Here is a 23,979-nt window from a genome sequence, read left to right as displayed (position 1 = left end):
AATGCTTGTACTAGTTGTTGCATTTGGTTTGTTGTTTGGGGGTGCTTCAGTATTAGGCAGCCTTCTGCTCTCCCATGTTCATCTGAAAATATGTGTTCTCCCTGCAGTTGTTGTCCCCAGATGAGAGTTCCCTTGTGCTGCCTCAGTTGAATCTCCTTTACTTGACAGAGATGTGCCTGAGCAGCGGCCCTCCCCAGCCCTATCCCAAATCATACTTATTTTGCATAGGAGATACCATTGTCATGAAGATTGTTCTCCCAGGGTGACGTTCATTCATTGCATTCTGGGTATGCTGACCCCTGTGATTTCCCCAAATGTGGGAAACTCGACTGCATTATTTGTGGTAGTGGGGGACTGTGTTTGTGCTTTCCTCTGGTCAGCTCTGGTAAAAGTCAGATTTCTTTGTCTCAGATCTTCCTCTAGCCTTGTTCTTTTTTTGAGAGTTTCCTTGTGCTGCCTCAGTTTGATCTCCTTCACTTGACAGGGGGGTACCCGAGCAGCGACCCTCCCCAGCTCTAGCCCAACTCCTACATACCTGCCAGGTGAGATACTATGATCATGAAGGTGCTTCTCCCAGGGCAAGGCTCACCCATTGCACTCTGGGTGTGCTGCTCCTGCGATTTCCCCAAATGTGGGAAACTTGACTGCATAATTTGTGTTTCCCCTGGTCAGCTCTCGTATAATTCAGATCTCTTTGTCTCAGGTCTCTCTCCAGCCTAGTTTGCTGTCTGTTTCCACTTCTCTTTTCTTGAGCCGCTGCCTTCTATGCCCTTGTGCACTCTCCTGACTTCTCCGGTCTGCTTACTTTGTGCCTTCCAACGCACAATGCAAACTACAGGTAGTGCTGCAGGGCCCACACCATTTTACTTGCCTTTCAGAGCAGCTCTGGAGCTGTTACAGTGCCCAGCTGCTGCAAGAAATCAGCTTGAATGCTTCAGGGGCTGGGGCATAGCCAACATGAGCCCCACACCGACGGAGGGTGGAGGTGTTTAATGCAAACTAAGGGTCATCCAAGCGCCGCAAAAGGCCGCCATGCCCTGCATACCCCTTTTCTCTTTTCATATGCAGATGAGGGTTCCAGCCAACTTTGGCCCACTGCTTGGATGACATCACCGTATGCAAATCCGTCTTCTTCAGACCTTTTCCCAGGAATGCTTGTACTAGTTGTTGCATTTGGTTTGTTGTTTGGGGGTGCTTCAGTATTAGGCAGCCTTCTGCTCTCCCATGTTCATCTGAAAATATGTGTTCTCCCTGCAGTTGTTGTCCCCAGATGAGAGTTCCCTTGTGCTGCCTCAGTTGAATCTCCTTTACTTGACAGAGATGTGCCTGAGCAGCGGCCCTCCCCAGCCCTATCCCAAATCATACTTATTTTGCATAGGAGATACCATTGTCATGAAGATTGTTCTCCCAGGGTGAGGTTCATTCATTGCATTCTGGGTATGCTGACCCCTGTGATTTCCCCAAATGTGGGAAACTCGACTGCATTATTTGTGGTAGTGGGGGACTGTGCTTGTGCTTTCCTCTGGTCAGCTCTGGTAAAAGTCAGATTTCTTAGTCTCAGATCTACCTCTAGCCTTGTTCTTTTTTTGAGAGTTTCCTTGTGCTGCCTCAGTTGGATCTCCTTCACTTGACAGGGGGGTGCCCGAACAGCGACCCTCCCCAGATCTAGCCCAACTCCTACTTACCTGCCAGGTGAGATACTATGATCAGGAAGGTGCTTCTCCCAGGGCAATGCACTCTGGGTGTGCTGCTCCTACGTGTTCCCCAAATGTGGGACACTTGATTACATAATTTGTGTTTCCTCTGGTCGGCTCTCGTATAATTCAGATCTCTTTGTCTCAGGTCTCTCTCCAGCCTAGTTTGCTGTCTGTTTCCACTTCTCTTTTCTTGAGCCGCTCCCTTCTATGCCCTTGTGCACTATCCTGACTTCTCCCGTCTGCTTTCTTTGTGCCTTCCAATGCACAATGCAAACTACAGGTAGTGCTGCAGGGCCCACACCCTTTTACTTGCTTTACAGAGCAGCTCTGGAGCTGTTACAGTGCCCAGCTGCTGCAAGAAATCAGCTTGAATGCTTCAGGGGCTGGGGCATAGCCAACATGAGCCCCACACCGAAGGAAGGTGGAGGTGTTTAATGCGAACTAGGGGTCATCCAAGCGCCGCAAAAGGCCGCCATGCCCTGCACACCCCTTTTTTATTTTCATATGCAGACGAGGGTTGAAGCCAACTTTGACCCACTGCTTGGATGACATCACCATATGCAAATCCATCTGCTGCAGGCCTTCCCCCAGGAATGCTTGCACTAGTAGTTGCATTTGGTTTGTTGTTTGGGGGTGCTTCAGTATTAGGCAGCCTTCTGCCCTCCCATGTTCATCTGAAAATATGTGTTCTCCCTGCAGTTGTTGTCCCCAGATGAGAGTTCCCTTGTGTTGCCTCAGTTGAATCTCCTTTACTTGACAGAGATGTGCCTGAGCAGCGGCCCTCCCCAGCCCTATCCCAAATCATACTTATTTTGCATAGGCGATACCATGGTCATGAAGATTGTTCTCCCAGGGTGAGGTTCATTCATTGCACTCTGGGTATGCTGACCCCTGTGATTTCCCCAAATGTGGGAAACTCGACTGCATTATTTGTGGTAGTGGGGGACTGTGTTTGTGCTTTCCTCTGGTCAGCTCTGGTAAAAGTCAGATTTCTTTGTCTCAGATCTTCCTCTAGCCTTGTTCTTCTTTCGAGAGTTCCCTTGTGCTGCCTCAGTTGGATCTCCTTCACTTGACAGGGGGTGCCCGAGTAGCAATCCTCCACAGCTCTAGCCCAACTCCTACTTACCTGCCAGGTGAGATACTATGATCTTCACTGTTAGGGCAATCAGGATGTGGAATTCCCTGCCAGGGAAGGTGGTAATGGCGGACTCTGTAATTGGATTTAAAAAAGGAATGGATACATTTCTGAATGAAAAAGCTATCCAAGGTTATAATACTTAAAATATCAACATGGTTAATCCGGGGGTAACATGAGTTATAGTAGCTAACTAGTCATAAAACATTATTCAGCAAGTATGTAGAATCATCACAACTTAAAACAGGTTGAACACGATGGGCAATTTGCCTCTATTCAACCTCAAAAACTATGTTACTATATGTTACTATATTACTATGTTACTGTAGTATACAGAACACCACAATGTAATGAGCAGTGATAGTGAGCACTGATGAGGATACTAGAACTGACACTGAGCAGCAAGATGCAGCACTGGACTATTAGTAATGTACTGTAGTATGCTGAGCACCACAATGCAGCACAAGACAATGAGCAGTGATACTGAGCACTGATGAGGATACTACTGAGAACTGACACTGAGCAGGAGAGACACACTACTAGTATTACTGAGCAGCAATAAGTAACCACTGATACTGAGCACTGATATTGAGATTTCCACTGAGAGAACATAGCCACGTCCTCTCCGCTCTCTCTTCAATGCACGAGTAAAAATGGCGGCAACGCGCAGCTCTTTATATGGAATCCGAATCTCGCGAGAATCCGACAGCGGGATGATGACATTTTCCCTTGTTCAGGTTTTCCGAGTCAGGCGGGAACAACCGAGCCTGCCTCGGACCAGTGTAAACCACGTGGAGTTCGTCGGGAATTCGGTTCTCGGAGAACCGAACCCGCTCCTCTCTACCTTATACCCATCAATTTTTTTATTTTCAATCTAAGCCCCTGCAGTTTTCTGTAAGCATCTGCTTCGCTATGATGATCAACAAGTCACAAGGGCAAACACTCAGGGCTTGAGGCGTAGATCTTAGGACCAGCTGCTACAAGCATGGCAGAGGTGTCACTATCACTGGTGACACCCAGAGAGGTGGCGAGGGAGATTGTAATGCAGTGCGCGCAGATAAGCAGTGCAATGGTAAAAAGGAGGCATGGTTTCATAGGTAGGGGCGTGGCCTGGTGGCCTGAATCTACATTTTGTTGCTCCGGGTGTCCCGGGGGTTGGGGGCTGCACCCGGGGACTAGTGTGTGTGCGGTGCTGGCTCCTGCACAGTGACAGGGCATGGCCACCCAGCATGACGCCTCCATTCTTGACCATGCTGTAATTGCAGTCGCACTGCAGTTCAGCGTGATCATAAAAAATGGTGTAGCCTCCTGCTGGTGCAGACTGTATGTGCGCGCAGGAAGCCGCCACAATTTTTGTGATCACAGCGGCTGAATGTGATGTCATACAGCCGCTGTGACCACGCCCCCTGTGTCTCCTCCGCTGCAGACCCCATTTTGAAGCCTTGCCCCCGCACCGCTCCATCCCTGACTTGGAAATGGAGTGTTGTTGACCCCCCTCTCCCCCCCCCGCCCCGATTGACAGGCAGAGGCGATCGCATTCTCTGCGGGGTGCCGCAGAAAATGCAGGCACATGCGTATGCTCTTAGCAATTTTTGCAGTTGGATCGCTTATTGTGATTGCAATCCAACCTGAATCAGGCCCTATTACCTATCACAATGCGCTGCGGGCAGTACAAAATTGGGATAATATAGGAGTAAAACTCCCAGACCTGTGCTCCTTAACTGTACCTGGTGGCTAGTGGAGCGGCTGCCCAGTAATCAGTGTCCACGCCAGTGCGCACACGGTCCACCCCCTACGGCCACGCTCCCCTTCATCAGCGGCCTCGTGATCCGGAAGGGCGGTGTGTGTGTGACTGACCTTAGGAAGAAACTGGAGCCTCCGCTGCAGTGACCCAGCAACCAGGGCACGGGAGTATACAGCGCCGCTGGGAGTGATGAAGCTGCAGTAAAGATGTCTATTAGACCTAGCCTGCTGCAGCCCTTGTAGATTCTCATAAAACAAGTTCTTCTTTTCTTGTCAAAATTAATAGCTAAGATTAGGCTGCCTGAGGCAGGCCCCTGTTAAGTGGCCTGCTACTGAAGGCACCAACTACAAACTGAGCTCCCTGTTCATGGAAGCGGGGTTATAGAGGAGGATGCGCTGAGCATCTTGGGAACAGTCAAAAGCTTTGAGCCGGTTGGTGCCTCAGATCAAGATCCTACTCTACACCCCAATGTGAATCCTTGTGGAGTCCAGTGTACCCCACAGAAGAAATTAATGTGTCACACCCATTGGCAGCAACCTTAGAATAGCTGCTGACGGGCACAATTGAGAAAGGAAGGGGGGGGGGGACATTTGAATCCAGCACATAGATGCAATTCAAATATGTAATTTGTACCTTCCTATTTTAAAATATAATGGATGAACCTCACCCTGTGAGAACAATCTTCATGATCAAGAGATCTCATATGCAAAATAAGTATGAGTTGGGATAGGGCTGGGGAGGGTGGCTGCTCGGGCAGCCCCTCCCCCGTCAAGTTAAGGAGATTCAACTGAGGACGCACAAGGGAACTCTCGTCTGGGGACAACAACTGCAGGGAGACCACATCTGTTCAGATGAACATGGGAGGGTGGAAGGCTGCCTAATATTGAAGCACCATCAAATATCAAACCATATGCAACAACTAGTACAAGCATTCCAGGGGGAAGGTCTGCAGAAGACGGATTTGCATACGGTGATGTCATCCAAGCAGTGGGCCAAAGTTGGCTGGAACCCTCATCTGCATATGAAAAGAGAAAAGGGGCATGCAGGGCATGGCGGCCTTTTGCGGTGCTTGGATGACCCCTAGTTCGCATTAAACACCCCCACCCTCCTTTGGTGTGGGGCTCATGTTGGCCATGCCCCATCCCCTGAAGCATTCAAGCTGATTTCTTGCAGCAGCTGGGCACTGTAACAGCTCCAGAGCTGTTCTGTAAGGCAAGTAAAAGGGTGTAGGCCCTGCAGCACCACTGTCATGCCTTCAGCATTTGCTTTGTGTAGATCTGATTACTTTTACTACAGAAAGTTGTATTATTGCCCCATCTAGTGGTCAGTCCCATCAATTAATTTGACCCTCATAGCCTCTTGTAGCCAGTCTTGCAATGCATTCTGGGATGAAGAAGCTGGGATCAGCCTTTCTACTTCCCTCATGGTCCCAGACAGTCATGCTTTACATTGGTCCAACTCTCATATAGCATTCGATGGTGAGTTTGTATATTAAATGTCTCATCTCAACCTGTTTAGCCAGTGAGTAATGTTAGCTGCACTGTAGTTTATACTTGCACATGTAATCACATGTTTGCACAGCCTATGTTATATGTACTTGTGTATATCCATTTTGCTTTTCACATGCATATCATAATTGCATATTCTTGTTTCATTAACAGTTTTACCTCATTATCACATATCATCATATCGTATTGTACATCAAATCAACGCATCATATCTGTGATCCCTTTACTGAATAATAAAACACCGTTCTACAAACACCTCTTCTGAACAGATTATTGAAAAGTAAAGGTGGTTATACTGTAGGCTTCAAATTTGCCAGAAAGGGCTTAGTGAGAGGCTGAACAGTAAAACATCGAATGCTACAAGCAGATGGACTCTCTTACACTGACTCCGTCAGTAAATCATTGCCTGTCAGCAGTGGGGACATATACTGACTTACAGAGCCGTTACACTGCCAGCCACAGCTATCTGCATATGACAGCCACACAGTTTCTATACAGTCTACCAACTATGGCAGCTCAGCAATAGGAGTACCGCCATTTGACTACACAGAAACCTGTACAAGTCAGTGCAGCCACGCTTATAAGGCAACACAACAGTCTCTTCACAGTCAAGCAGCTTCATAACAGTTCAAATATACTGACTCCTCAGAGATCTGCGACCAGTCTGAACAGTTACTTGCAGACAGCATTACAGCAGTCTCTACACAATCAAACATCTCTACCAGATCACCATGTCACAGAAAACGATATCCTCATACAAAACAAGGTCCCAAGTCTCTGGTTCCTCCAAATCCTTGTCTGTCAGTAATGCAGCCATCATGGCACGTGCAAAAGCGGAAGCCGCAAAAGTAAGGGCTAACTTTGCCGAGCAGGAGATGCAATTAAAAATCGAGAGCAAACGCTTAGAAGCATTCGGCGAGAAGCTCGCTGCAGAGAAGGAGGCAGCGGCTGCCATAGCTGAAGCAGAAATCTTGGAGACTGCAGAACTCCCTGATATAAGAAGAACCAATGTACTTGACACAGAGAATGGATCTCAGGATTCACTGCAACGCACATCAGAATACGTACGTCAAGTCTCAAAAAGGAGTAGCAACCCTCCATCTTTACAAGGTACGCATTCAGACCTCATGCAAACAAATCAAGTACACTCTACAGCGCCACCACCAGTGGACAACAGACCACACATTTGCAAGCAAGAGAATCCTAGACACTGTGAACCTATGAGGGACAACTCTTCCCCACCTCAGATGTCTGAATCTGCAAACTCCAAGAAAGACACAGCCTACTTCACACAGAAGCGGTGTGATACCAACCGTCGGGAACCAGACAACACTAACAGGTATGACTACACACCATATACCTACCGTGTTAATGTACCGACATCTCCAAGAGCCAATCAGGACACATTAGACTTTGCTAAATTTCTCACCCGCCGTGAATTAGTCACGATTAGTATTTCAAAGTTCAATGATCGCCCTGAGAACTTCAGAGCCTGGCAGTCCTCTTTTCAAAATGCTATCAGAGGAATAGACCTTTCACATAGTGAAGAGATAGACCTCTTAATTAAATGGCTTGGGAATGAATCTGCAGAACATGCTAGAAGGATAAGAGTGATTAACATTAACCACCCTGAGAATGGACTTAGGATGATCTGGGATAGACTTAATGAGTGCTATGGCTCACCAGAGATAATAGAGAGTGCTCTGTTCAAAAGAATAGACGATTTCCCCAGGTTACCCAACAAAGGCTATCAGAGACTCAGAGAACTAAGTGACTTACTAAAAGAACTTCAAGTAGCTAAATGTGAGGGAGATTTACCAGGACTTGCCTTCCTTGACACAGCCAGAGGCGTTAACCCTATAGTGCAGAAACTACCGTATAATCTGCAGGAACAATGGATCAACCATGGCTCCAAATATAAGCGGCAGAACAAAGTGCAATTTCCACCATTCTCAGTTTTCGTGGACTTTGTACACCAGCAAGCTATGACCAGGAATGATCCTAGTTTTGCCTTTACCTTGACAAATACTGCACCTATGGTACCTAACCCCCGCAAAACATCAGTTGCAGTTCACAAGACTAATGTGCATTATTCAGATTCTTTCCGCAGGTCTACCAGCTTTAATCGCCAAGAGACCACAGACAAAGATCCAGCCAAGCAATGTCCTCTGCATCACAAACCGCATCCTCTCCTGAAATGCAGAACCTTCAGAGAAAAGTCCCTGGAGAACCGCAAAGCCTTCTTAAAGGAGAATAGGATCTGCTACAAGTGCTGTTCCTCCACATCACACCTCGCCAAGGACTGCAAGGTTAGTGCTAACTGCACAGAATGCCACAGCACAGACCACAATACCGCTCTACACCCTGGTCCTCCCCCATGGGCTTTGCAACACAGTTATACCGATACAGAGCATGGCGGGGAGCACAGTGTAGAACAAAAAGACACTGTTGCAGTCACACCAGAAATAACTTCACAATGTACCGAAGTCTGCAAAGATGCCATTAGCGGTAGATCCTGCTCCAAAATATGTTTAGTCAAAGTTTACCCCAAAGGCCATCCAGACAAAGCCGTTAAACTTTATGCAATCCTAGATGACCAAAGTAACAGGTCTCTAGCCAGATCAATCTTCTTTGAGACCTTTAATGTTAAAGGACCCAGCACTCCTTACTCCTTAAGATCCTGCGCAGGGAGTTTTGAGACAACAGGAAGGAGAGCAACTGGCTATCAAATTGAGTCCTTGGATGGGAAGACATGTCTCTCTTTACCAACTATCACAGAGTGTGACGAGATTCCAGACAATAGGAGTGAGATTCCTACACCAGATGTAGCTAAACACCATACACATTTGAAACGCATAGCACATCTGATACCAGAACTGGATCCACATGCCCAAATAAATCTACTCATTGGGAGGGATATCCTACAAGTCCACAAAGCCAGAAGTCAGATTAATGGTCCACATAACGCACCTTACGCTCAAAGACTGGATCTGGGATGGGTAATAATAGGAGAAGTATGTCTTGGAGATGTGCATAAACCAGATTCTGTCAACAGCATGCTTACCTGTACTTTAGAAAATGGACGCCCTTCTCTATTCCAGCCATGTCATAACCATTTCCTCATAAAGGAATTACCACACTGTACCTTCATAGACTCAACTAGTGACAACCATATCTGTGACAACTATCAAGATCATCTGGGACACGCAGTCTTCCAGAGAACAAAGAAGGATGACCAGGTGGCAATGTCCATAGAGGACAAACTATTCTTGGAAATAATGGAGAAAGGACTAGTCAAGGATGATGCCAACAGCTGGGTTGCTCCTCTACCCTTTAGAACACCCAGACAACGCCTTCCTAATGACAGAGAACAAGTACTCAAACGCTTCTCTTCACTTAAACACAACTTTCACAGGAAACCAGAGATGAAAGATAATTTCTTCTCCTTTATGGCTAAAATATTTGAGAATGGTCACGCCGAGATAGCTCCCATTCTTAAAGACACAGAAGAATGCTGGTACCTGCCAATGTTCGGAGTATATCACCCGAAGAAACCAGGTCAGATAAGAGTGGTGTTCGATTCCAGTGCCCAGTTTGAAGGTGTTTCTTTAAATGACGTACTCCTGACAGGACCAGACCTTAACAACAAACTCCTAGGAGTACTCATCCGTTTCCGAAAAGACTCTATTGCCTTCACAGCTGACATTCAACAAATGTTTCATTGCTTTCTTGTGAGAGAAAAAGACAGGAATTTCCTAAGATTCTTCTGGTTCAGAGACAATGACCCCTCAAAAGACATCACGGAGTATCGCATGAAGGTACACATCTTTGGTAACAGCCCTTCACCTGCAGTTGCCATCTATGGACTCAGACGTTCAGCTCAAGAGGGTGAGCTAGAGTATGGTTCTGATGTTAGACAACTTGTAGATAAAGACTTCTACGTGGATGACTGCCTAAAATCTATGCCAACAGCCGAGACAGCAATCAGCCTCCTCAAAAGAGCTCAGGAAATGCTTGCTTGTTCAAACCTGAGGCTTCACAAAATAGCTTCCAACAGCAAAGTAGTGATGGAAGCCTTCCCTTCCCAAGATCATACCAGCGATTTAAGAGACTTGGATTTAGGAACCGATTCCCCACCAGCTCAACGTAGCCTTGGACTCTTGTGGGACTTAAAATCTGACACCTTTACCTTCCAAGTAAACAGCGAAGAAAGACCCTTCACTCGCAGAGGTGTTCTCTCTACTCTAAACAGCTTGTACGACCCCTTAGGATTTGCAGCTCCTGTCACTATCCAAGGTAAAGCTTTGCTCAGAGACCTAACCTTTGAGTCAATTGACTGGGATGCCCCACTGCCTCCCCAGAAAAGAAACTTGTGGCAAGAGTGGAAAGATTCTCTATCTACCTTAACCAACCTCCGCATTACACGTCCATATGCCCCCGTGCCTTCTACAGCAGTACAAAACCAGAGACTATGTGTATTCTCTGATGCCTCAACCCAAGCAATTGCTGCAGTTGCATATCTTAAGACCATGGACATCAAGGGACAATGTCATATTGGATTTGTCATGGGCAAAGCAAAGTTAGCTCCACGTCCAGAACACACAGTGCCCAGACTTGAACTTTGTGCTGCAGTACTAGCTGTAGAATTAGCTGAGCTCATTTCATCTGAGTTACCAATTGGACTCTCTGAAGCAGATTTCTACACAGACAGTAAGGTAGTATTAGGCTACATATGCAACGAGACCAGACGGTTCCATGTTTATGTCAGCAATCGTGTGCTAAGAATCAGAAGATCCACCAATCCAAAACAGTGGCACTATGTATCTACTGCTCACAATCCAGCAGATCACGCTACAAGAGCTGTCCCAGCCAGTATCCTCAAAGACACTACATGGCTCAGAGGACCTGAATTCCTGTACAAGGCAGATTCGAACAATCCTGAAAGTAGCATATTCAAGCTAGTAGACGCAGACTCAGATGTTGAAATTCGTCCACAAATAACTACAATCCATACCGTAACTTCAGATTGTCAACTTCAGCCTCACAGATTCCAAAGATTTTCAACTTGGAAATCACTTGTCAGAGCCATTACCTGCTTAACTCACATAGTCCATTCATTTAAACGCAACGCATCTGTAAGTGTGAATGGATGTAAAGGTTGGCACCACTGTCAAAATGTTTACGCACCAGAAGAAACACAACGATCCAAGAACCTTATCATCCGTGTTGTGCAGCACCAAATCTTTTCCGGAGAGATCAACTGCATTAACAGTGGAAATCCTATTCCCAAAGACAGCACCTTAAAAAAGCTAGACCCTTTTCTTGATGAAAATCATTTATTGAGAGTAGGAGGCCGTCTTCAAGAAGCAAACTTGGAGACAAATGAGAAAAATCCTTTAATCATTCCTGGGAGTCACCACATAGCTTCTTTAATTGTGCAACACTATCACAACGAAGTCAAACACCAAGGACGATTGTTTACCGAAGGAGCTCTACGATCAGCTGGGTTCTGGATTATTGGAGCGAAAAGGTGTGTAAGCAGCACAATCTTCAAATGTATCATTTGCCGTAGACTTCGTGGTACTTCCCAAACTCAGAAGATGGCTAATCTTCCAACAGACAGACTTAGTACAGACCCTCCTTTCTCCAATGTTGGTCTTGATGTATTTGGTCCATGGACTGTCATCACACGACATACTAGAGGTGCGAATGCGAACAGCAAGCGCTGGGCGGTTGTATTCACTTGTATGAGCATCAGAGCTGTTCACATCGAAGTTATAGAATCAATGGACACTTCAAGCTTCATCAATGCCTTTAGACGCTTCATTGCTATCCGTGGCCCAGTAAAACACATCCGGTCCGACAGAGGTACCAACTTAATTGGAGCAGCCAAAGAATTACAAATTAATTCGAACATTGACACTAAAAGCATAGAGAGATATCTCAGTGAGCAAGGTTGTACATGGACCTTCAACCCGCCTCATTCTTCTCATATGGGAGGTGCCTGGGAAAGGATGATCGGCATGATACGCAAAATCCTTGATTCCATATTCTTGCAAGTGGGAACTGCAAGACTTACTCACGAGAGCTTAACAACCTTCATGGCTGAAGTCTCAGCTATTGTCAACGGAAGACCATTGACTTCAGTGTCTAATGACCCAGAAGACCCACTTCTACTTACTCCGGCCACTCTTCTTACACAGAAGACCGGGATTACCTATGCTCCTCCTGGAGAATTCAATACCAAAGACCTGTTCAAACGTCAATGGAGACAAGTTCAAAGCCTTGCAAACACCCTTTGGGACAGATGGAAAAGACAATACCTTTCTACCCTGCAGTCAAGGAGCAAGTGGCAAGTTGCCAAACCCAACTTAAAACCAGGTGACATTGTGCTCGTCAGAGATTGCCAGTCACAACGCAACGAATGGCCTTTAAGTCTTGTCACCAAGACGTTCCCAAGCAAGGATGGGAAGGTTCGTAAGGTTGAGGTCAAGATCTGTAAGCGAGGAGAGACTAAGTTGTTCCTCAGACCAGTGACTGAACTATTCTTATTGTTATCTGTTTAGAGTTTAAAATATGGTACCAGTGATACCAGACGGGGAGTGTCATGCCTTCAGCATTTGCTTTGTGTAGATCTGATTACTTTTACTACAGAAAGTTGTATTATTGCCCCATCTAGTGGTCAGTCCCATCAATTAATTTGACCCTCATAGCCTCTTGTAGCCAGTCTTGCAATGCATTCTGGGATGAAGAAGCTGGGATCAGCCTTTCTACTTCCCTCATGGTCCCAGACAGTCATGCTTTACATGGGTCCAACTCTCATATAGCATTCGATGGTGAGTTTGTATATTAAATGTCTCATCTCAACCTGTTTAGCCAGTGAGTAATGTTAGCTGCACTGTAGTTTATACTCGCACATGTAATCACATGTTTGCACAGCCTATGTTATATGTACTTGTGTATATCCATTTTGCTTTTCACATGCATATCATAATTGCATATTCTTGTTTCATTAACAGTTTTACCTCATTATCACATATCATCATATCGTATTGTACATCAAATCAACGCATCATATCTGTGATCCCTTTACTGAATAATAAAACACCGTTCTACAAACACCTCTTCTGAACAGATTATTGAAAAGTAAAGGTGGTTATACTGTAGGCTTCAAATTTGCCAGAAAGGGCTTAGTGAGAGGCTGAACAACCACCTGTAGTTCGCATTGTGCGTTGGAAGGCACAAAGTAAGCAGACGGGAGGAGAAGTCAGGATAGTGCGCAAGGGCATCCTTTTCTCTTAGTCCGTAGAGGATGCTGGGGTCACATTAAGAACCATGGGGTATAGACGGGATCCGCAAGAGACATGGGCACTTTAAGACTTTCAAAGGGTGTGAACTGGCTCCTCCCTCTATGCCCCTCCTCCAGACTCCAGTTATAGGAACTGTGCCCAGGGAGACGGACATTTCGAGGAAAGGATTTATTGTTAAACTAAGGTGAGCATCTTACCAGCTCACACCTTAAGCATGCCGCAGAACGTGGCATTCAACAGAACACAAGCCAACGGCATGAACAATTGCAGCAAAAAGCTGACCAGAACCATAACACAACATGTGTATAACCACAAGTAATAACTGCAGACACAGTATGGACTGGGACGGGTGCCCAGCATCCTCTACGGACTAAGAGAAAAGGATTTACCGGTAGGTATTAAAATCCTATTTTCTCATACGACCTAGAGGATGCTGGGGTCACATTAAGAACCATGGGGTTATACCAAAGCTCTTGAACGGGTGGGAGAGTGCGTACGACTCTACAGCACCGAATGACCCAACTTGAGGTTATCATCAGCCAAGGTATCAAACTTGTAAAACTTAGCAAAAGTGTTTACTAAATAGCTGCTCGGCAAAGTTGCAATGCCGAGACTCCCCGACCAGCTGCCCAGGATGAACCCACCTTTCTAGTAGAATGGGTCTTCACCTAATTCAGTAACGGCAATCCTGCCGTGGAATGAGCATGCTGAATCTTACCACAGATCCAGCGCATAATGGTCTACATGGAAGCAGGACACCCAATCCTGTTGGGAGCATACAGGACAAACAGAGCCTCTGTTTTCCTAATCTGAACTGTTCTGGTGACATAAATTTTCAAAGTTCTGACCACAGCCAGAGACTTTGACTCAACGAAGGTGTCAGTGGCCAAAGGCACCATGTGGAAAGATGAACCACCTTCGGCAGAAATTGTTGACGTGTCCTCAATTCTGCTCTATCTTCATGAAAGATCAAAGATCAAAAGCTCTTGTGATACTGCATGGTTTGTACTGTTTTCCATGTGCTCCCAGATCTTTCAAGCAAGTAGCATGGTCAAGAAAGTTCTGTTTGAAAAGTAACAACATTTACTGTCATTGTTATAGAATTTGGGAGAAAAAACAAGAAGAAATCTGCACTGTTGACGCACTGGACAGAATGAATGAATCATAAAATATAACCTTTATTAAGTATGTATTAAAATTGGATAAATATTAATATTATTATCCCAAACTGCAGTGAAACATAAAGGTTAAAATCACAGAACTAACATACATGTGCATAAGAAGAATAAAGAGATGTGAAAAAAAGGTTTAAAAAGCGTGTCCGTGTGTGATTATTTTTGAAGGCACAACCCTGGCGGGGTTGTTTATATAGATATATATGTTGCTAATAATCACTTTCTAGCGTAATGTTATTAAATAGCTGTTAGTATCTATGTCGTCAGGTACCACTGGGTCATATCCTATATACTCCCTTCACTCAATAGGGGTTACCTCCCGGGAAGCCATCCCCATTGGCGAATTTGTGGGGGTGATTGAGTATAACCGGTAAGCTAACCTCCAATTTGTGGGGTGCTTAGGTAGATGGGGATCACTTATTTCTCTGTGTCCCCTAAGACTATATTCCTAAATTCAATACCATAGGGGGATAGCTTTCTATATCGGATAAGGAATCACTTGATAGGGAAATCTCTATGCATCATGGAAAGATCATATTTATTAATATCCAAACTAAAAAAAATGATGAATAGCTTTAATTTAGCTGTTTAGATATAGTTAATTGGCGAGATATACCAACAGGTGCGGTTGCCTTAAGGAATATGGCAATTCCAATATAAATAGCAGCCCTCCTTCATATAATCAGCCAGATCTTATTAAATCTGGTCCAGATATAGCCGTTCAGATATACTTAATTGACAACATATATCAATCGGTGGGGTTGCCTTAAGGAATATAGCAATTCCAATTCTCATATAAATAGCAACCTTCCTTCATATATTCAGCCAGATCTTATTTAATCTGATCTAGGCGTAGGCAATAATGCTTTCCTTAGAGGTATAGCCACCTCAATTCTTATTAGGAAGCAAAGTGTCTGTCATAATGGTTTATCCAATTCATCTAAGAAATAATATATTCCATGTGTCAGAGATTCATTACTCTCTATTTACACCGTTAAAGAGTTAATTCTTATTATGTTACAGTGTAATGAAATTATCATATAGGGAGATGTGGCAATTCCATGTGCTATATATATAATAACCCTTAGTGGTCCAGATTCCACAATGAGGAATTTTCTTATAAACCGCTGAAACACACAGCTGTTTGACTGACTTCCAAATATATCTATCTCACTTTGTAACAGTCTTATGATAGAGAAACTGTTACATATTCGGTCACTTAGTTATCTAAAGGTAAACAGACTCAATGTGAGGGTAATATAATATATCAAATGCGCTGTCAATAATCGTGGTAACTGGTGTAATAATGTGGTATATTGAGTATGCTAGTAAGGCATATAACTGCTCTCCAGCCTTTAAGTGTTACCAATCAATTTGTTACACTGTAAAGGATTTATGGTGTCCTGTTAGGACATGCAGCTGCTAGGCTGACTCAAAGATTTATCCATTTGTAACAATTATGTAACAGTTATATACATGTTACTGGTATTACATAGAAATAGTATGACACAGGCCAGCAGTCCCATGTGTCTAGATTCCACAATAGGAGATTTTCTTTGTCTTATAAACTGCTGGAACACACAGCTGCTAGACTGACTTCAAATATATATATTACTTTGTAACAGTCTTATAGTAAAGAGACTGTTACACACTGTCATTTAGTTATCTCAAGGTTAGCAGATTCTGTGTGAGGATAGTGTTCTGTTAGAACATGCAGCTGCTAGGCTGACTCATAGAAAATGTATCCATTTGTAACAAATGACACATATATCATCTGGGGACAACAACTGCAGGGAATAGCCTAATAGCTGTGGGGGCACTTGTCACAAAAAGAGGCAGCAGCAGGTACTGATGCGGGAGCCGGTCGCGGGATTGGGGGGGTAGCGCGGATAACAATTTGCACTGGATTGTAGGGAGAGGCGGCGCCCGATGCGGCAGCAGTGCGGACCAGGCCAGCGGGTGACTCTCCTTCATGTGCCCTGTGCCCAAATGCAGGGGTGATGGGGGGGGGGACGCGGCGCGGGAGACCATCGCGTGGGGGAGCGGCGGGTAGTCAGTGATGCGGAGCGGACCAGGCCAGCGGGTGACTCTCCTTCATGTGCCCTGTGCCCAAATGCAGGGGTGATGGGGGGGGACGCGGGAGACCATCGCGTGGGGGAGCGGCGGGTAGTCAGTGATAGGCTGATACTGTGGGACCCGAGACCCCGGACTCAGGAGCACAGGCGGCAGCAGGCTGCACATAGCCCACATAACATAGTGGAATGTGTTATGATCGCTGAGGTGGGGGGGCGGCGGCACGGCAGGGTTGCAGAAGTAGGCACACAGTCATTCAAATCACTTTTGAAGGCAGAGTCAGACAGACGTGGTGGGCGCACACGAGCAGCTCCTCTGTTTCTGCTGAGGCACATGATAAAAAAGTGTTCTCTTTCACTTTCGTTCACTAAGCAGTGCCGCCCTCCAGTGGTCGCCGCCCATAGGCAGCTGCCTAAAGCTGCCTAGTGGTAGCGCCGGCCCTGGCTGAATGAGAACTGCTGGCATGGCACTCAGGCGACAGGTGGAATCTTGGTCATGCTCTGGTTTCTCTTCAGAACTAACAAATATTTCGCCTTTTATTAAAGATTTCCGTGGAGAGGAGCAAAACTGAGTTTTATCTCAATTTTTGCATGCCCCATATCATACCTCCCAACTGTCCCGATTTTCGCGGGACAGTCCCGTTTTTTGGGGACTGTCCCGCTGTCCCACCTGCGGGCCGCAGTGTCCCGCGGTGGGGAGGACAGTTGGGAGGCTCTGTCTGTCGCTGCCCTGCTTAGCAGAGCAGCGGTGAATAGACGCTGTGCGCATGCGCACAGCGTCTATTCACTGAAGTCAGAGGGAGAGGTGGCATGCCAGCGGCTCACAGAGCGCTGGGCATGCCCCCTCAGTGCCGAAAACGGGGGCGTGACTCGCGATCGCGGGTCCTCCCGCGAAGCCACACCCCCTTTTACTTAGGTCACGCCCTTTTTGGGAGCGCGCGCGACTTCGCCGCGTGTGTGTCCCTCTATGCGAGCCGACAAAGTTGGGAGGTATGCCCATATTATTGGGGTTTCTTTTATCAGTTTAAAGACAGAACGAGTGTGCTTTCTTGTTAGCTTTAATGTAAGTTTATTTGCATAACAATGACAGTAAATGTTTGTTTCTTTTCAAACAGAACTTTCTTGACCATGCTACTTGCTTGAAAGATCTGGGAGCACATGGAAAACAGTACAAACCATGCAGTATCACAAGAGCCTTTATTTGATCTTTCATGAAGATAGAGCAGAATTGAGGACACGTCAACAATTTCTGCCGAAGGTGGTTCATCTTTCCACATGGTGCCTTTGGCCACTGACACCTTCGTTGAGTCAAAGTCTCTGGCTGTGGTCAGAACTTTGAAAATTTATGTCACCAGAACGGTTCAGATTAGGAAAACAGAGGCTCTGTTTGTCCTGTATGCTCCCAACAGGATTGGGTGTCCTGCTTCCATGCAGACCATTATGCGCTGGATCTGTGGTAAGATTCAGCATGCTCATTCCACGGCAGGATTGCCGTTACTGAATTAGGTGAAGACCCATTCTACTAGAAAGGTGGGTTCATCCTGGGCAGCTGGTCGGGGAGTCTCGGCATTGCAACTTTGCCGAGCAGCTATTTAGTAAACACTTTTGCTAAGTTTTACAAGTTTGATACCTTGGCCGATGATAACCTCAAGTTGGGTCATTCGGTGCTGCAGAGTCGTACGCACTCTTCCACCCGTTCAAGAGCTTTGGTATAACCCCATGGTTCTTAATGTGACCCCAGCATCCTCTAGGTCGTATGAGAAAATAGGATTTTAATACCTACCGGTAAATCCTTTTCTCTTAGTCTGTAGAGGATGCTGGGCACCCGTCCCAGTCCATACTGTGTCTGCAGTTATTACTTGTGGTTATACACATGTTGTGTTATGGTTCTGGTCAGCTTTTTGCTGCAATTGTTCATGCCGTTGGCTTGTGTTCTGTTGAATGCCACGTTCTGCGGCATGCTTAAGTTGTGAGCTGGTAAGATGCTCACCTTAGTTTAACAATAAATCCTTTCCTCGAAATGTCCGTCTCCCTGGGCACAGTTCCTATAACTGGAGTCTGGAGGAGGGGCATAGAGGGAGGAGCCAGTTCACACCCTTTGATAGTCTTAAAGTGCCCATGTCTCTTGCGGATCCCGTCTATACCCCATGGTTCTTAATGTGACCCCAGCATCCTCTACGGACTAAGAGAAAAGGATGCCCTTGCGCACTATCCTGACTTCTCCTCCCGTCTGCTTACTTTGTGCCTTCCAACGCACAATGCGAACTACAGGTGGTGCTGTAGGGCCCACACCCTTTTACTTTCCTTACAGAACAGCTTGTGATGTCATACAGCCGCTGTGACCACGCCCCCTGTGTCTCCTCCGTTGCAGACCCCATTTTGAAGCCTTGCACCCGCACCGCTCCATCCCTGACTTGGAAATGGAGTGTTGCTGACCCACCTATCCCCCCCCCCCCGCCCCGATTGACAGGCAGAGGCGGTCGCATTCTCTGCGGGGTGCCGCAGAAAATGCAGGCACATGCGTATGCTCTTAGCAATTTTTGCAGTTGGATCGCTTATTGTGATTGCAATCCAACCTGAATCAGGCCCTATTACCTATCACAATGCGCTGCGGGCAGTACAAAATTGGGTTAATATAGGAGAAAAACCCCCAGACCTGTGCTCCTTAACTGTACCTGGTGGCTAGTGGAGCGGCTGCCCAGTAATCAGTGTCCATGCCAGTGCGCACACGGTCCACCCCCTACGGCCACGCTCCCCTTCATCAGCGGCCTCGTGATCCGGAAGGGTGGTGTGTGTGTGACTGACCTTAGGATGAAACCGGAGCCTCCACTGCAGTGACCCAGCAACCGGGGCACGGGAGTATACAGCGCCGCTGGGAGTGATGAAGCTGCAGTAAAGATGTCTATTAGACCTAGCCTGCTGCAGCCCTTGTAGATTCTCATAAAACAAGTTCTTCTTTTCTTGTCAAAATTTATAGCTAAGAATAGGCTGCCTGAGGCAGGCCCCTGTTAAGTGGCCTGCTACTGAAGGCACCAACTACAAACTGAGCTCCCTGTTCATGGAAGCGGGGTTATAGAGGAGAATGCACTGAGCATCTTGGGAACAGTCAAAAGCTTTGAGCCGGTTGGTGCCTCAGATCAAGATCCTACTCTACACCCCAATGTGAATCCTTGTGGAGTCCAGTGTACCCCACAGAAGAAATAAATGTGTCACACCCATTGGCAGCAACCTTAGAAAAGCTGCTGACGGGCACAATTGAGAATGGAAGGGGGGGGGGGGACATTTGAATCCAGCACATAAATGCAATTCAAATATGTAATTTGTACCTTCCTATTTTAAAATATAATGGATGAACCTCACCCTGTGAGAACAATCTTCATGATCAAGAAATCTCATATGCAAAATAAGTATGAGTTGGGATAGGGCTGGGGAGGGTGTCTGCTCTGGCAGCCCCTCCCCCGTCAAGTTAAGGAGATTCAACTGAGGAAGCACAAGGGAACTCTCGTCTGGGGACAACTGCAGGGAGACCACATCTTTTCAGATGAACATGGGAGGGCGGAGGGCTGCCTAATACTGAAGCACCATCAAATATCAAACCATATGCAACATCTAGTACAAGCATTCCTGGGGGAAGGTCTGCAGCAGACGGATTTGCATACAGTGATGTTATCCAAGCAGTGGGCCAAAGTTGGCTGGAACCCTCATCTGCATATGAAAAGAGAAAAGGGGCGTGCAGGGCATGGCGGCCTTTTGCAGTGCTTGGATGACCCCTAGTTCTCATTAAACACCCCCACCCTCCTTTGGTGTGGGGCTCATGTTGGCCATGCCCCATCCCCTGAAGCATTCAAGCTGATTTCTTGCAGCAGCTGGGCACTGTAACAGCTCCAGAGCTGTTCTGTAAGGCAAGTAAAAGGGTGTGGGCCCTACAGCACCACCTGTAGTTCGCATTGTGCGTTGGAAGGCACAAAGTAAGCAGACGGGAGGAGAAGTCAGGATAGTGCGCAAGGGCATCCTTTTCTCTTAGTCCGTAGAGGATGCTGGGGTCACATTAAGAACCATGGGGTATAGACGGGATCCGCAAGAGACATGGGCACTTTAAGACTATCAAAGGGTGTGAACTGGCTCCTCCCTCTATGCCCCTCCTCCAGACTCCAGTTATAGTAACTGTGCCCAGGGAGACGGACATTTCGAGGAAAGGATTTATTGTTAAACTAAGGTGAGCATCTTACCAGCTCACACCTTAAGCATGCCGCAGAACGTGGCATTCAACAGAACACAAGCCAACGGCATGAACAATTGCAGCAAAAAGCTGACCAGAACCATAACACAACATGTGTATAACCACAAGTAATAACTGCAGACACAGTATGGACTGGGACGGGTGCCCAGCATCCTCTACAGACTAAGAGAAAAGGATTTACCGGTAGGTATTAAAATCCTATTTTCTCATACGACCTAGAGGATGCTGGGGTCACATTAAGAACCATGGGGTTATACCAAAGCTCTTGAACGGGTGGAAGAGTGCGTACGACTCTGCAGCACCGAATGACCCAACTTGAGGTTATCATCGGCCAAGGTATCAAACTTGTAAAACTTAGCAAAAGTGTTTACTAAATAGCTGCTCGGCAAAGTTGCAATGCCGAGACTCCCCGACCAGCTGCCCAGGATGAACCCACCTTTCTAGTAGAATGGGTCTTCACCTAATTCAGTAACGGCAATCCTGCCGTGGAATGAGCATGCTGAATCTTACCACAGATCCAGCGCATAATGGTCTGCATGGAAGCAGGACACCCAATCCTGTTGGGAGCATACAGGACAAACAGAGCCTCTGTTTTCCTAAGCTGTACCGTTCTGGTGACATAAATTTTCAAAGTTCTGACCACAGCCAGAGACTTTGACTCAACGAAGGTGTCAGTGGCCAAAGGCACCATGTGGAAAGATGAACCACCTTCGGCAGAAATTGTTGACGTGTCCTCAATTCTGCTCTATCTTCATGAAAGATCAAATAAAGGCTCTTGTGATACTGCATGGTTTGTACTGTTTTCCATGTGCTCCCAGATCTTTCAAGCAAGTAGCATGGTCAAGAAAGTTCTGTTTGAAAAGAAACAAACATTTACTGTCATTGTTATGCAAATAAACTTACATTAAAGCTAACAAGAAAGCACACTCGTTCTGTCTTTAAACTGATAAAAGAAACCCCAATAATATGGGCATACCTCCCAACTTTGTCGGCTCGCATAGAGGGACACACACGCGGCGAAGTCGCGCGCGCTCCCAAAAAGGGCGTGACCTAAGTAAAAGGGGGTGTGGCTTCGCGGGAGGACCCGCGATCGCGAGTCACGCCCCCGTTTTCGGCACTGAGGGGGCATGCCCAGCGCTCTGTGAGCCGCTGGCATGCCACCTCTCCCTCTGACTTCAGTGAATAGACGCTGTGCGCATGCGCACAGCGTCTATTCACCGCTGCTCTGCTAAGCAGGGCAGCGACAGACAGAGCCTCCCAACTGTCCTCCCCACCGCGGGACACTGCGGCCCGCAGGTGGGACAGCGGGACAGTCCCCAAAAAACGGGACTGTCCCGCGAAAATCGGGACAGTTGGGAGGTATGATATGGGGCATGCAAAAATTGAGATAAAACTCAGTTTTGCTCCTCTCCACGGAAATCTTTAATAAAAGGCGAAATATTTGTTAGTTCTGAAGAGAAACCAGAGCATGACCAAGATTCCACCTGTCGCCTGAGTGCCATGCCAGCAGTTCTCATTCAGCCAGGGCCGGCGCTACCACTAGGCAGCTTTAGGCAGCTGCCTATGGGCGGCGACCACTGGAGGGCGGCACTGCTTAGTGAACGAAAGTGAAAGAGAACACTTTTTTATCATGTGCCTCAGCAGAAACAGAGGAGCTGCTCGTGTGCGCCCACCACGTCTGTCTGACTCTGCCTTCAAAAGTGATTTGAATGACTGTGTGCCTACTTCTGCAACCCTGCCGTGCCGCCGCCCCCCCACCTCTGCGATCATAACACATTCCACTATGTTATGTGGGCTATGTGCAGCCTGCTGCCGCCTGTGCTCCTGAGTCCGGGGTCTCGGGTCCCACAGTATCAGCCTATCACTGACTACCCGCCGCTCCCCCACGCGATGGTCTCCCGCGTCCCCCCCCATCACCCCTGCATTTGGGCACAGGGCACATGAAGGAGAGTCACCCGCTGGCCTGGTCCGCTCCGCATCACTGACTACCCGCCGCTCCCCCACGCGATGGTCTCCCGCGCCGCGTCCCCCCCCCCCATCACCCCTGCATTTGGGCACAGGGCACATGAAGGAGAGTCACCCGCTGGCCTGGTCCGCACTGCTGCCGCATCGGGCGCCGCCTCTCCCTACAATCCAGTGCAAATTGTTATCCGCGCTACCCCCCCAATCCCGCGACCGGCTCCCGCATCAGTACCTGCTGCTGCCTCTTTTTGTGACAAGCGCCCCCACAGCTATTAGGCTATTCCCTGCAGTTGTTGTCCCCAGATGATATATGTGTCATTTGTTACAAATGGATACATTTTCTATGAGTCAGCCTAGCAGCTGCATGTTCTAACAGAACACTATCCTCACACAGAATCTGCTAACCTTGAGATAACTAAATGACAGTGTGTAACAGTCTCTTTACTATAAGACTGTTACAAAGTAATATATATATTTGAAGTCAGTCTAGCAGCTGTGTGTTCCAGCAGTTTATAAGACAAAGAAAATCTCCTATTGTGGAATCTAGACACATGGGACTGCTGGCCTGTGTCATACTATTTCTATGTAATACCAGTAACATGTATATAACTGTTACATAATTGTTACAAATGGATAAATCTTTGAGTCAGCCTAGCAGCTGCATGTCCTAACAGGACACCATAAATCCTTTACAGTGTAACAAATTGATTGGTAACACTTAAAGGCTGGAGAGCAGTTATATGCCTTACTAGCATACTCAATATACCACATTATTACACCAGTTACCACGATTATTGACAGCGCATTTGATATATTATATTACCCTCACATTGAGTCTGTTTACCTTTAGATAACTAAGTGACCGAATATGTAACAGTTTCTCTATCATAAGACTGTTACAAAGTGAGATAGATATATTTGGAAGTCAGTCAAACAGCTGTGTGTTTCAGCGGTTTATAAGAAAATTCCTCATTGTGGAATCTGGACCACTAAGGGTTATTATATATATAGCACATGGAATTGCCACATCTCCCTATATGATAATTTCATTACACTGTAACATAATAAGAATTAACTCTTTAACAGTGTAAATAGAGAGTAATGAATCTCTGACACATGGAATATATTATTTCTTA

The 23,979-nt window shown here is 46.6% G+C and overlaps 6 non-coding genes across 6 annotated transcripts; 5 read left to right on the top strand and 1 right to left on the bottom strand.

The window, feature by feature from the left end:
* The first annotated feature begins 211 nt into the window (after positions 1–211).
* LOC135015077 (U1 spliceosomal RNA) lies at positions 212–375 on the top strand. The gene has a single exon (XR_010213426.1). It is a non-coding gene; the product is annotated as a U1 spliceosomal RNA (small nuclear RNA).
* A 152-nt stretch (positions 376–527) lies between these two features.
* Positions 528–690, top strand: LOC135015261 (U1 spliceosomal RNA). The gene has a single exon (XR_010213595.1). It is a non-coding gene; the product is annotated as a U1 spliceosomal RNA (small nuclear RNA).
* A 671-nt stretch (positions 691–1,361) lies between these two features.
* Positions 1,362–1,525, top strand: LOC135015062 (U1 spliceosomal RNA). Its single transcript, XR_010213412.1, has one exon. It is a non-coding gene; the product is annotated as a U1 spliceosomal RNA (small nuclear RNA).
* A 975-nt stretch (positions 1,526–2,500) lies between these two features.
* LOC135014984 (U1 spliceosomal RNA) lies at positions 2,501–2,664 on the top strand. The gene has a single exon (XR_010213333.1). It is a non-coding gene; the product is annotated as a U1 spliceosomal RNA (small nuclear RNA).
* A 14,473-nt stretch (positions 2,665–17,137) lies between these two features.
* On the top strand, positions 17,138–17,250 carry LOC135014955 (U5 spliceosomal RNA). Its single transcript, XR_010213304.1, has one exon. It is a non-coding gene; the product is annotated as a U5 spliceosomal RNA (small nuclear RNA).
* Positions 17,251–22,238: 4,988 nt separating this feature from the next.
* Positions 22,239–22,351, bottom strand: LOC135014954 (U5 spliceosomal RNA). The gene has a single exon (XR_010213303.1). It is a non-coding gene; the product is annotated as a U5 spliceosomal RNA (small nuclear RNA).
* Between the last annotated feature and the right edge of the window lie 1,628 nt (positions 22,352–23,979).

This window comes from Pseudophryne corroboree, unplaced genomic scaffold, assembly GCF_028390025.1.
Source record: "Pseudophryne corroboree isolate aPseCor3 unplaced genomic scaffold, aPseCor3.hap2 scaffold_294, whole genome shotgun sequence".
NCBI classification, from domain to species: Eukaryota; Metazoa; Chordata; class Amphibia; order Anura; family Myobatrachidae; genus Pseudophryne; species Pseudophryne corroboree.
The sequence above is the reverse complement of the archived record's forward strand: the minus strand, read 5'-3'. Positions and strand labels throughout refer to the sequence as shown.